This window comes from Tursiops truncatus, chromosome 17 (assembly GCF_011762595.2).
Source record: "Tursiops truncatus isolate mTurTru1 chromosome 17, mTurTru1.mat.Y, whole genome shotgun sequence".
NCBI classification, from domain to species: domain Eukaryota; kingdom Metazoa; phylum Chordata; class Mammalia; order Artiodactyla; family Delphinidae; genus Tursiops; species Tursiops truncatus.
In genome coordinates, this window is record NC_047050.1 from 46,779,574 (window position 1) to 46,793,335 (window position 13,762).

Below are 13,762 nucleotides of genomic sequence, written 5' to 3' on the forward strand. Positions count from 1 at the left end.
CTCCAGGCTGGACTCTCCGTTGGCCCATTAGGCACTCAGCAGAAGCACTAGCCAGGCCAGCCTTAGTAAGGGAAATTACATGTTGTCGAATCCATACATAACCTCCATCCTTGCCACCTCAGCCTCTTTGTTTAGGGGTCTATTGAACTAGCGCTGCAGTGCTGGGGAAAGAAGCTGACTCACATCCATAGCGAGGTACTTTGTCCACCTCATCATTAAGAGCCTCTTGTGCAGTTGATGGCCTTTGGTGGGCATTCCATGGGACACAAATACCTTCACAGTCTGTGCCAATTCAAAGAGATCTTAACTAACGTTCTGGTCTCCACTCAATATGTCCTTAATCCCAGTCCCCATTTGTCACAGTTTTTACCCATCTTGGTTAACTTCTACCTGTCTTCAACATGATTTCATCTAGACCCCTCTCACCCACTTTTCCTTTCCAGGTTATTCTGAAGCAAATTCCAGACATCATATCACTTTATCTTGAATATTTCTGTATCTCTAAAATATAAGTGCTATTTTAAAATAACCACAATACTACTTCACACCAAACCCCCAAATCATTTTATATCAAATATCTATCAATGTTTAAACATCCTGAACTACCTCAAGCACCGAAATAAAGTCCAAACACAGAAAAGAGTTGATATCTATTAAACATTTTAATCCATGTTTTCCTTTTTCTCTTTTGCTGCAGGATAATTGTTGAAGAAACCCAGCTGTCTTTCAAGTTTCCCATAGTCCTGATTTGCTGATTATAATCCTAATATGTCAAGTAACATATTCTTCTATCCGCTGTATTGCCTAAAATTTAACGGTTGTATCTGGAGGCTAAATCAGATCCAGGTCTCTTGTCTTTCTTTTTTTTCTTTTTTTTTTTTTTTAACATCTTTATTGGGGTACAATTGCTTTACAATGGTGTGTTAGTTTCTGCTTTATAACAAAGTGAATCAGTTATACATATACATATGTTCCCATATCTCTTCCCTTTCTTTTTTTTTAAACATTTTTATTAGAGTATAATTGCTTAACAATGGTGTGTTAGTTTCTGCTTTATAACAAAGTGAATCAGTTATACATATACATATGTTCCCATATCTCTTCCCTCTTGCGTCTCCCTCCCTCCAACCCTCCCTATCCCACCCCTCTAGGTGAGGATCTGATCTCCCTGTGCTATGCGGCTGCTTCCCACTAGCTATCGACCTTACGTTTAGTAGTGTATATATGTCCATGCCTCTCTCTCGCTTTGTCACAGCTTACCCTTCCCCCTCCCCATATCCTCAAGTCCATTCTCTAGTAGCTCTGTGTCTTTATTCCTGTGTTACCCCTAGGTTCTTCATGACATTTTTTTTCGTAAATTCCATATATATGTGTTAGCATATGGTATTTGTCTTTCTCTTTCTGACTTACTTCACTCTGTATGACAGACGCTAGGTCTATCCACATCATTACAAATAGTTCAATTTCGTTTCTTTTTATGGCTGAGTAATAGTCCATTGTATATATGTGCCACATCTTCTTTATCCATTCATCCAATGATGGACACTTAGGTTGTTTCCATCTCCTGGCTATTGTAAATAGAGCTGCAATGAACACTTTGGTACATGACTCCTTTGAATTATGGTTTTCTCAGGGTATATGCCCAGTAGTGGGATTGCTGGGTCATATGGTAGTTCTATTTGTAGTTTTTTAAGGAACCTCCATACTGTTCTCCATAGTGGCTGTACCAATTCACATTCCCACCAGCAGTGCAAGAGTGTTCCATTTTCTCCACACCCTCTCCAGCATTTATGGTTTCTAGATTTTTTGATGATCGCCATTCTGACTGGTGTGAGATGATATCTCATAGTAGTTTTGACTTGCATTTCTCTAATGATTAATGATGTTGAGCATTCTTTCATGTGTTTGTTGGCAGTCTCTATATTTTTTTTTGGAGAAATGTCTATTTAGGTTTTCTGGCCATTTTTGGATTGGGTTGTTTGTTTTTTTGTTATTGAGCTGCATGAGCTGCTTGTAAATTTTGGAGATTAATCCTTTGTCCGTTGCTTCATTTGCAAATATTTTCTCCCATTCTGACGGTTGTCTTTTCATCTTGTTTATGGTTTCCTTTGCTGTGCAAAAGCTTTGAAGTTTCATTAGGTCCCATTTGTTTATTTTTGTTTTTATTTCCATTACTCTAGGAGGTGGGTCAAAAAGGACCTTGCTGTGATTTATGTCATAGAGTGTTCTGCCTATGTTTTCCTCTAAGAGTTTGATAGTTTCTGACCTTACATTTAGGTCTTTAATCCATGTTGAGCTTATTTTTTTGTATGGTGTTAGGGACTGATCTAATCTCATACTTTTACCTGTACCCGTCCAGTTTTCCCAGCATCACTTATTGAAGAGGCTGTCCTTTCTCCACTGTATATTACTGCCTTCTATATCAAAGATAAGGTGACCATATAAGCCTGGGTCTATCTCTGGGCTTTCTATCCTGTTCCATTGATCTATCTTTCTGTTTTTCTACCAGTACCATACGGTCTTGATTACTGTACCTTTGTAGTATAGTCTGAAGTCAGGGAGCCTGATTACTCCAGCTCCATTTTTCATTCTCAAGATTGCTCTGGTTATTCAGGGTCTTTTGTGTTTCCATACAAATTGTGAAATTTTTTGTTCTAGTTCTGTGAAAAATGCCAGTGGTAGTTTGATAGGGATTGCATTGAATCTGTAGATTGCTTTGGGTAGTAGAGTCATTTTCACAATGTTGATTCCTCCAAAGTATGAACATGGTGTATCTCTCCATCTATTAGACCAATTAGAGAATGGACTTGAGGATATGGGGAGGGGAAAAGGTAAGCTGTGACAAAGTGAGAGAGTGCCATGGACATATATACAATACCAAACGTAAAATAGATAGCTAGTGGGAAAAAGCCGCATAGCACAGGGAGATCAACTCGGTGCTTTGTGACCACCTGGATGGGTGGGATAGGGAGGGGGGCAGGGAGGGAGACGCCAGAGGGAAAAGATATGGAAACATATGTATATGTATAACTGAATCACTTTGTTATAAAGCAGAAACTAATACAGCATTGTAAAGAAATTATACTCCCAATAAAGGTGTAAAAAAAAAAAAAACAACCAAGACCCATATATATGCTGTCTACAAGAGACCCACTTCAGACCTAGGGACACATACAGACTGAAAGTAAGGCGATGGAAAAAGATATTCCATGCAAATGGAAACCAAAAGAAAGCTGGAGTAGCAATTCTCTTATCAGACAAAATAGACTTTAAAATAAAGACTATTACAAGAGACAAAAAGGACACTACATAAGGATGAAGGGATTGATCCAAGAAGAAGATATAACAATTGTAAATATTTATGCACCCAACATAGGAGCACCTCAATACATAAGGCAAATACTAACAGCCATAAAAGGGGAAATCGACAGTAACCCTTTCATAGTAGGGGACTTTAACACCCCACTTTCACCAATGGACAGATCATCCAAAATGAAAATAAATGAGGAAACACAAGCTTTAAATGATACATTAAACAAGATGGACTTAATTGATATTTATAGGACATTCCATCCAAAAACAACAGGACACACATTTTTCTCAAGTGCTCATGGAACATTCTCCAGGATAGATCATATCTTGGGTCACAAATCAAGCCTTGGTAAATTTAAGAAAATTGAAATTGTATCAAGTATCTTTTCTGACCACAACGCTATGAGACTAGATATCAATTACAGGAAAAGATCTGTAAAAAATTCAAACACATGGAGGCTAAACTATACACTACTTAATAACGAAGCAATCACTGAAGAAATCAAAGAGAGGAAATCAAAAAATACCTAGAAACAAATGACAATGGAGACACGACGACCCAAAACCTATGGGATGCAGCAAAAGTAGTTCTAAGAGGGAAGTTTATAGCAATACAATTCTACCTTAAGAAACAGGAAACATCTCGAATAAACAACTTAACCTTGCACCTACAGCAATTAGAGAAAGAAGAACCAAAAACCCCAAAGTTAGTAGAAGGAAAGAAATCATAAGATCAGGTCAGAAATGAATGAAAAAGAAATGAAGGAAATGATAGCAAAGATCAATAAAACTAAAAGCTGGTTCTTTGAGAAGATAAACAAAATTGATAAACCATTAGCCAGACTCAGCAAGTAAAAAAAGAGAGAAGACTCAAATCAATAGAATTAGAAATGAAAAAGGAGAAGTAACAACTGACACTGCAGAAATACAAAAGGTCATGAGAGATTACTACAAGCAACACTATGCCAATAAAATGGACAACCTGGAAGAAATGTACAAATTCTTAGAAATGCACAACCTGCTAAGACTGAATCAGGAAGAAATAGAAAATACGAACAGACCAATCACAAGCACTGAAATTCAAACTGTGATTCAAAATCTTCCAACAAACAAAAGCCCAGGACCAGATGGCTTCACAGGCGAATTCTATCAAACATTTAGAGAAGCGCTAACGCCTATCCTTCTCAAACTCTTCCAAAAAGTAGCAGAGGGAGGAACACTCCCAAACTCATTCTACGAGGCCACCATCACCCTGATACCAAAACCAGACAAGGATGTCACAAAGAAAGAAAACTACACACCAATATCACTGATGAACATAGATGCAAAAATCCTCAACAAAATACTAGAAAACAGAATCCAACAGCACACTTAAAGGATCATACACCATGATCAAGTGGGGTTTATTCCAGGAATGCAAGGATTCTTCGACATACGCAAATCAATCAATGTGATATACCATATTAACACATTGAAGGGGAAAAACCATATGATCATCTCAATAGATGCAGAGAAAGCAATCGACAAAATTCAACACCATTTATGGTTAAAACCCTTCAGAAAGTAGGCATAGAGGGAACTTTCCTCAACATAATAAACGCCATATATGACAAACCCACAGACAACATCATCCTCAATGGTGAAAAACTGAAAGCATTTCCTCTAAGATCAGGAACAAGGCAAGGTTGCCCACACTCACCACTCTTATTCAGCATAGTTTTGGAAGTTTTACCCACAGCAATCAGAGAAGAAGACTAAGTAAAAGGAATCCAAATCAGAAAAGAAGAAGTAAAGCTGTAACTGCTTTCAGCTGACACGATACTATACATACAGAATGCTAAAAATGCTACCAGAAAACTACTAGAGCTAATCAATGAATTTGGTAAAGTATCAGGATACAAAATTAATGCACAGAAGTCTCTGGCATTCCTATACACTAATGATGAAAAATCTAAAAGTGAAATCAAGAAAACACTCCCATTTACCATTTCAACAAAACGAAAAAAATATCTAGGAATAAACTTACCTAAGGAGACAAAAGACCTGTATGCAGAAAATTGTAAGACACTGATGAAAGAAATTAAAGATGATACAAATAGATGGAGAGATATGCCATGTTCTTGGCTTGGAAGAATCAACATTGTGAAAATGACTCTACTACCCAAAGTAATCCACAGATTCAATGCAATCCCAAGCAAACGACCACTGGCATTTTTCAGAGAACTAGAAGAAAATATTTCACAATTTGTATGGAAACACAAAAGACCCCGAATAGCCAAAGCAATCTTGAGAATGAAAAACACAGCTGAGGAATCAGGCTCCCTGACTTCAGACTATACTACAAAGGTACAGTAATCAAGACAGTATGGTACTCACAAAAACAAATATAGATCAATGGAATAGGATAGAAAGCCCAGAGATAAACCCACAAACATATGGTCACCTTATCTTTGATAAAGGAGGCAGGAAGGTACAGTGGAGAAAGCACAGCCTCTTCAATAAGTGGTACTGGGAAAACTGGACAGGTACATTTAAAAGTATGATTTTAGAACAGTCACTAACACCATACACAAAAATAAGCTCAAAATGGATTAAAGACCTAAATGTAAAGCCAGAAACTATCAAACTCATAGCAGAAAACATAGGCAGAATACTCTATGACATAAATCACGGCAAGATACTTTTTGACCCACCTCCTAGAGAAATGGAAAGAAAAAAGTAAACAAATGAGACCTAATGAAATTTAAAAGCTTTTGCACAGCAAAGGAAACCATAAACAAGACAAAAAGACATCCCTCAGAATGTGACAAAATATTTGCAAATGAAGCAACTGACAAAGGATTCATCTCCAAAATTTGCAAGCAGCTCATGCAGCTAAACAACAAAAAAACAAACAACCCAATCCAAAAATGGGCAGAAGACCTAATAGACATTTCTCCAAAGAAGATATACAGATTGCCAACAAACACAAGAAAGAATGCTCAATATCATTAATCATTAGAGAAATGCAAGTCAAAGCTACAATGAGGTATCATCTCACACCGGTCAGAATGGCCATCATCAAAAAATCTAGAAACAACAAATGCTGGAGAGGGTGTGGAGAAAAGGGAACACTCTTGCACTGCTGGTGGGAATGTGAATTGGTACAGCCACTATGGAGAACAGTATGGAGGTTCCTTAAAAAACTAAAAATAGAACTACCATATGACCCAGCAATCCCACTACTGGGCATATACCCAGAGAAAACCATAATTCAAAAAGAGTCATGTACCAAAATGTTCATTGCAACTCTATTTACAATAGCCAGGACATGGAAACAAACTACATGTCCATCATCGGATGAATGGATAAAGAAGATGTGGCACATATATACAATGGAATATTACTCAGCCAGAAAAAGGAACGAAATTGAGTTATTTGTAGTGAGGTGGATGGACCTAGAGTCTGCCGTACAGAGTGAAGTAAGTCAGAAACAGAAAGACAAATACTGTATGCTACCACATATACATGGAATCTAAGAAAAAATAAATTGTCATGAAGTACCTAGGGGTAAGATGGGAATAAAGACACATACCTACTAGAGAATGGACTTCAGGATATGGGGAGGGGGAAGGGTAAGTTGTGACAAAGTGAGAGAGTGGCATGGACATATATACACTACCAAATGTAAAATAGATAGCTAGTGGGAAGCAGCCCCATAGCACAGGGAGATCAGCTCGGTGCTTTGTGACCCCCTGGAGGGGTGGGATAGGGAGTGTGGGATGGAGGGAGATGTAAGAGGGAAGAGATATGGGAACATGTGTATGTGTATGACTGATTCACTGTGTTGTAGAGTAGAAACTAACACACAATTGTAAAGCAGTTATGCGCCAAGAAAATGTTAAAAAAAATATCTTCCAACAAACAAAAGTCCAGGACCAGATGGCTTCACAGGTGAATTCTATCAAACATTTAGAGAAGAACTAACACCTATCCTTCTCAAACTCTTCCAAACAATTGCAGAAGAAGGAACACTCCCAAACTCATTCTATGAGGCCACAATCACCCTGATACCAAAACCAAAGATACTACAATAAATGAAAATTAGAGACCAATATCACTGATCAATATAGATGCAAAAATCCTCAACAAAATACTAGCAAACAGAATCCAACAACATATTAAAAGGATCATACCCCACGATCAAGTGAGATTTACCCCAGGGATGCAAGTATTCTTCAATATATGCAAATCAATGTGATACACCGTATTAACAAATTGAAGAGTGAAAACCATATGATCATCTCAGTAGATGCAGAAAATGCTTTTGACAAAATTCAACACCCATTTATGATAAAAACTCTCCAGAAAGGGGGCAGAGAGGCAACCTACCTCAACATAATAAAGGCCATATAGGAGAAACCCACAGCCAACATCATTCTCAATGGTGAAAAACTGAAAGCATTTCCTCTAAGATCAGAAAGGAGACAAGGATGTCCACTCTCACCACTATTATTCAACATAGTTTTGGAAGTCCTATCCATGGCAATCAGAGAAGAAAAAGCAATAAAAGAAATACAGATTGGAAAAGAAGAAGTAAAACTGTCACTGTTTGCAGCTGACATGATAGTATACATAGAGAATACTAAAAATGCCACCAGAAAACTACTAGAGCTAATCAATGAATTTGATAAAGTTGCAGGATACAAAATTAATGCACAGAAATCTCTTGCATTCCTATACACTAATGGTGAAAAATCTGAAAGAGAAATTATGGAAACACTCCCATTTACCATTGCAACAATAAGAATAAAATACCTAGGAATAAACCTATCTAGGGAGACAAAAGACCTGTATGCAGAAAACTATAAGACACTGATGAAAGAAATTTAAGATGATACCAACAGATGGAGATATACCATGTTCTTGGATTGGAAGAATCAATATTGTGAAAATGACAATAGTATCCAAAGCAATCTACAGATTCAGTGCAATCCCTATCAAATATACCAATGGCATTTTTTACAGAACTAGAACAAATCAACTTAAAATTTGTATGGAGACACAAAAGACCCCAAATCGCCAAAGTACTCTTGAGGGAAAAAAATGGAGCCGGAGGAATCAGACTCCCTGACTTCAGACTATACTATAAAGCTATAGTAATCAAGACAATATGGAACTGGCACAAAAACAGAAACATAGATCAATGCAACAAGATAGAAAGCCTCTAGATAGAAAGCCCAGAGATAAACCCATGCACCCACGGTCAACTAATCTATGACAAAGTAGGCAAAGATATACAATGGAGAAAAGACAGTCTCTTCAATAAGTGCTGCTGGGAAAACTGGACAGCTACATGTAAAAGAATGAAATTAGAACACTCCATAACACCATACACAAAAATAAACTCAAAATGGTTAAAGACCTAAATGTAACACCAGACACTATAAAACTCTTAGAAGGAAACATAGGAAGAACACTCTTTGACATAAATCACAGCAATATCTTTTTTGGTCCACCTGCTAGAGTAATGGAAATAAAACCAAAAATAAACAAATGGGACCTAATGAAACTTCAAAGCTTTTGCACAGCAAAGGAAACCATAAAGAAGACGAAAAGACAACCCTCAGAATGGGAGAAAATGTTTGTAAATGAATCAACGGACAAAGGATTCATCTCCAAAATATGTAAACAGCTCATGCAGCTCAATATTAAAGCAACAAACATCCGAATCCAAAAATGGGCAGAAGACCTAAATAGACATTTCTCCAAGAAGACATACAGATGGCCAGGAGCACATGAAAAGCTGCTCAACATCACTAATTATTAGAGAAATGCAAATCAAAACTACAATGAGGTATCACCTCACACCAGTTAGAATGGGCATCATCAGAAAATCTACAAACAACAAATGCTTGAGAGGGTGTGGAGGAAAGGGAACCCTCTTGCACTGTTGGTGGGAATGTAAATTGATACAGCCCCTATGGAGAACAGTATGGAGGTTCCTTAAAAAACTAAAAATAGAATTACCATATGATCCAGCAATCCCACCACTCATCATACACCCAGAGAAAACCATAATTCAAAAAGCACATGCACCCCAATGTTCATGGCAGCACTATTTACAATAGTCAGGTCATGGAAGCAACCTAAATGCCCATCGACAGACGAATGGCTAAAGAAGATGTGGTACATATATACAATGGAATATTACTCAGCCAAGAAAGGAACGAAACTGAGTCATTTGTTGAGACATGGATGGATCTAGAGACTGTCATACAGAGTGAAGTAAGTCAGAAAGAGAAAAACAAATATCGTATATTAATGCATGTATGTGGAACCTAGAAAAATGGTACAGATGACTGGTTTGCAGGGCAGAAGTTGAGACACAGATGTAGAGAACAAACGTATGGACACCAAATGGGGAAAGCCATGGTGGGGTGGGGATGGTGATGTGCTGAATTGGGCAATTGGGATTGACATGTATACACTGATGTGTATAAAATTGATGACTAGTAAGAACCTGCAGTATAAAAAAACAAACAACAACAACAACAAAAAAAACAAGAGCTGGTTCTTTGAAAAGATAAATTAAACTGAGAAACCTCAGGCCTGGTTCACCAAGAAGAAAAGAGAACGAACCCAAATAAACAAAATAAGAAATGAAAAAGGAGAAATATCAACTGATACCACAGAAGTACACAAAACCATAAAAGAATACTATGAACAATATATGCCAACCAATTCAACAACCTAGAAGAAATGGACAACTTTCTAGAATCATAAAGTGCACCACAAGAAGAAATTATTTGAACAGACTGATCACTAGAAGTGAAATAGAATCTGTAATAAAACAAACAAACAAACAACAACAAAAGAAACAACTCCCTACAAAAAATGTCTAGGACCAGATGGCTTCAGAGGCAACTTCTACCAACATACAATGAAGAATTTTACTGATCCTTCTCAAACTCTTCCAAAAGTTTGAAGAGGAGGGAACACTCCCAAAGACGTTCTATGAAGCTGCCATCACCTTGATACCAAAACCAGATAAAGATACCACCAAAAAAGAAAATTATAGGCCAGTATCTTTGATTAATATAGATGCAAAAATTCTTAACAAAATACTAGCAAACCAAGTCCAACATCACACAAAAAACATCATACACCACAACCAATTGGGATTCTTCACAAGGATGGTTCAACGTATGCAAATCAATGTGATACACCATATCAACAAAAGAAAGGAAAAAACTCACATGATCATCTCGATAGATGCAGAAAAAGCATTTGACAAAATTCAACAGCGATTAATGATAAAAACTCTTACCAAAGTGGGTATAGAGGAAACACATCTCAACATAGTAAAAGCTATTTATGACAACCCACAGCCAATATAATACTCAACAGTGAAAAGCTGAAAGCCTTCCCACTAAAATCTGGCACAAGGCAAGGATGCCCACTCTCAATTTCTATTCAACATAGTCTTGGAAGTCCTAGCCTCAGCAATCAGGCAAGAAAAAGAAATAAAGTGTTTCCAAATTGGAAGGGAAGAGGTAAAATTGTCTCTATATGCAGATGACATGATACTGTACAGAAAATCCTAAAGACTGGCACACAAAAACTACTAGAACTGATAAATGAATTTAGCAAGGTAGCAGAATACAAGGTTAACATACAGAAATTGGTTGCGTTTCTTTACTCTAACAATGTAACAGCAGAAAGTAAAAAAAAAAAAAAAGTATTTTTTAATAAAACACTCCAAAAAAAAAATTAGGAATAAACCTGATCAAGACCATGAAAGACTTATATGCTGAGAACTACAAAACATTAACTAAAGAAACTAAAGATGATTTAAACAAATGGAAAGATATCCCATGCTCTTGGATTAGAAGAAATAAAATTGTTAAAATGACCATACTACCCAAAGCAATACACAGATTTAATGCAATCCCTATCAAAATACCCATGACATTTTTCACAGAACTAAAACAAATAATCCTAAAATTTATATGGAATCATAAAAGACCCAGAATTGCCAAAGCAATCCTGAGGAAAAAGAACAAAGCAGGAGGCATAGCGCTCCCAGACTTCAGACAATACTACAAAGCTACAGTAATCAAAGCAGTGTGATATTGGCACACAAAAAAAGACATATGGATCAATGCAACAGAACAGAGAGCCCAGAAATAAACCCACACAACTATGGTCAATTAATATTAGACAAAGGACTCAAGAATATAAAATGGGAAAAGACAGTCTGTTTTGCAAGTGGTGCTGGGGAAGTTGGACAGCTACATGTAAATCAGTGAAGAACATGCCTTCACACCATGCACAAAAATAAACTCAAAATGGCTAAAAGACTTAAATATAAGACAAGACACCATAAAGCTAGAAGAGATCATAAGGAAAACATTCTCTGACATAAGTCGTACCAACTGTTTCTTAGGTCAGTCTCCCAAGGCAATAGAAATAAAAGCAAAAATAAACAAATGAGGCCTCATCAAACTTACAAGCTCTTGCACAGCAAAGGAAAACATTTATAAAACTGAAAAGACCTACAGAATGGGAAAAATATTTGTAAATGATGCAACAGACCAGGGCTTAATTTCTAAAATATACAAACATCTCATACAACTCAACAACAAAAAACCAAATAATCCAATAAAAAAAATGGGCAGAAGACTTAAATAGACATTTCTCCAAAGAAGACATACAGATGGCCAATAGGCACATGAAAAGATGCTCAACTAATTATTAAAGAAATGCAAATCAAAACTACAATGAAGGGGACTTCCTTGGTGGTCTAGTGGCTAAGACTCTGCACTCCCAATGCAGGGGGCCTGGGTTTGATCCCTGGTCAGGGAGCTAGATCCCACATGCCACAACTAAAAGATCCCATGTGCCACAACTGAGACCCAGTGCAGCCAAATAAATAAATTAAATAAATATTAAAAAAAAAAAAACTAGGATGAGGTAACACCTCACACTGGTCAGAATGGCCATCATTAAAAAGTCTACAAATAACAAATGCTGGAGAGAGTGTGGAGAAAAGGGAACACTCTGACACATCCTTTATTGATAGCCCCTCAATATATGTGGGAATGTATATATGTGGGAATGTAAATTGATAGAGCCACTATGGAGAATAGTATGAAGGTTCCTTAAAAAACTAAAAAAAAAAGCTACCATATGATCTAGCAATCCCACTCCTGGGCATATGCTCAGAGAAAATCATAATTTGAAAACATACATGCACCCCAATGTTCACTGCAGCACTGTTTACAATAGCCAAGACATGGAAGCAACCTAAATGTCCATTGACAGAGGAATGGAGAAAGTAGATGTGGTACATATACACAATGGAATACTACTCAGCCGTAAAAAAGAATGAAATAGTGCCATTTGCAGCAACATGGATGGACCTCGAGATTAACATACTAAGTGAAGTAAGTCAGACAAAGACAAATATTGTATGATTATCACTTATATGTGGAATCTAAAAAAAGATACAGATGAACTTATTTACAAGACAGAAACAGACTCACAGACTTAGAATACAAACTTTTGGTTACCAAAGGGGAAAGGTGGGGGGAAGGATAAATTAGGAATTTGGAATTAACATATTCACATTACTATATATAAAATACATAATCAACAAGGATCTACCATATAGCACAGGGAATTCTATGCAATACTCTGTAATAACCTATATGGGAAAAGAATCTGAAAAATAGATATATGTATAACTGAATCACTTTGCTTTACACCTGAAACTAATACAACATTGTAAATCAAATATACTCCAATATAAAATAAAAATTAAAAAAAAATCTAACAGCAATTACTGCCAAGGTAAAAAAAGAAAGAAAGAAAAAAAAAATCCTACAAAAAGTAGAGCCCAGACTGCTGCAATGAAGAACAAAAATTCTATGAATGGATCAGAAGTTGTAATAGAGGTATAATTTATACTTCTTCACTTTCTTTTCCAAATGCACACATTTTAACTCTTGAAAAAATGTCACTATAGACTTTTTATTGATGTAGATCATTTATTCCAAGCCCTTCAGGTTGCCTCCCAGAAGGTACCAAAATTTGGGCATTTTGGAAATGTGTAAGACCAGTAGTAAATATATAAACGTGAGTTGATTGCCACAAGCGTTCTACAAGACGAGTTTCTAAATTTTATTAGGGTCTTCCCTGTATTTTTCTTTTATGCATATGTGACAGAGCCTATGAGACAGGCCTTTTCCTAGCAGCAAAGGAGTCTGGAGTGAGTTTATGGAATCCTCTTTGAGCATGCTCACCTGTTAATGTGAGAAGGGTTTCTCTAAAGATGTTGGCTGCAGAGAGAGAGAAAGAATTAGAGGGAGAGAGACAAGCAGAGAGACAGAAAGATCTATAACCTCTCATTTTACAGATGACAAAATGGAGACAAGGATGATCGTTGAAATTCAGGTTTTCTGCTCTG

The 13,762-nt window shown here is 36.7% G+C and overlaps 1 protein-coding gene across 3 annotated transcripts in view; it reads right to left on the reverse strand.

The window, feature by feature from the left end:
- The window catches only part of LOC117308665 (dihydropyrimidinase), a 234,092-nt gene that overhangs the window by 47,344 nt on the left and 172,986 nt on the right, over positions 1-13,762 (reverse strand). For all 3 annotated transcript variants that reach the window (XR_012327301.1, XR_012327302.1, XM_073794654.1), the window contains one exon: positions 13,599-13,634. The gene's annotated coding sequence lies outside the window, so the exon portion shown is untranslated. The remainder of the gene's footprint in view (positions 1-13,598; positions 13,635-13,762) is intronic.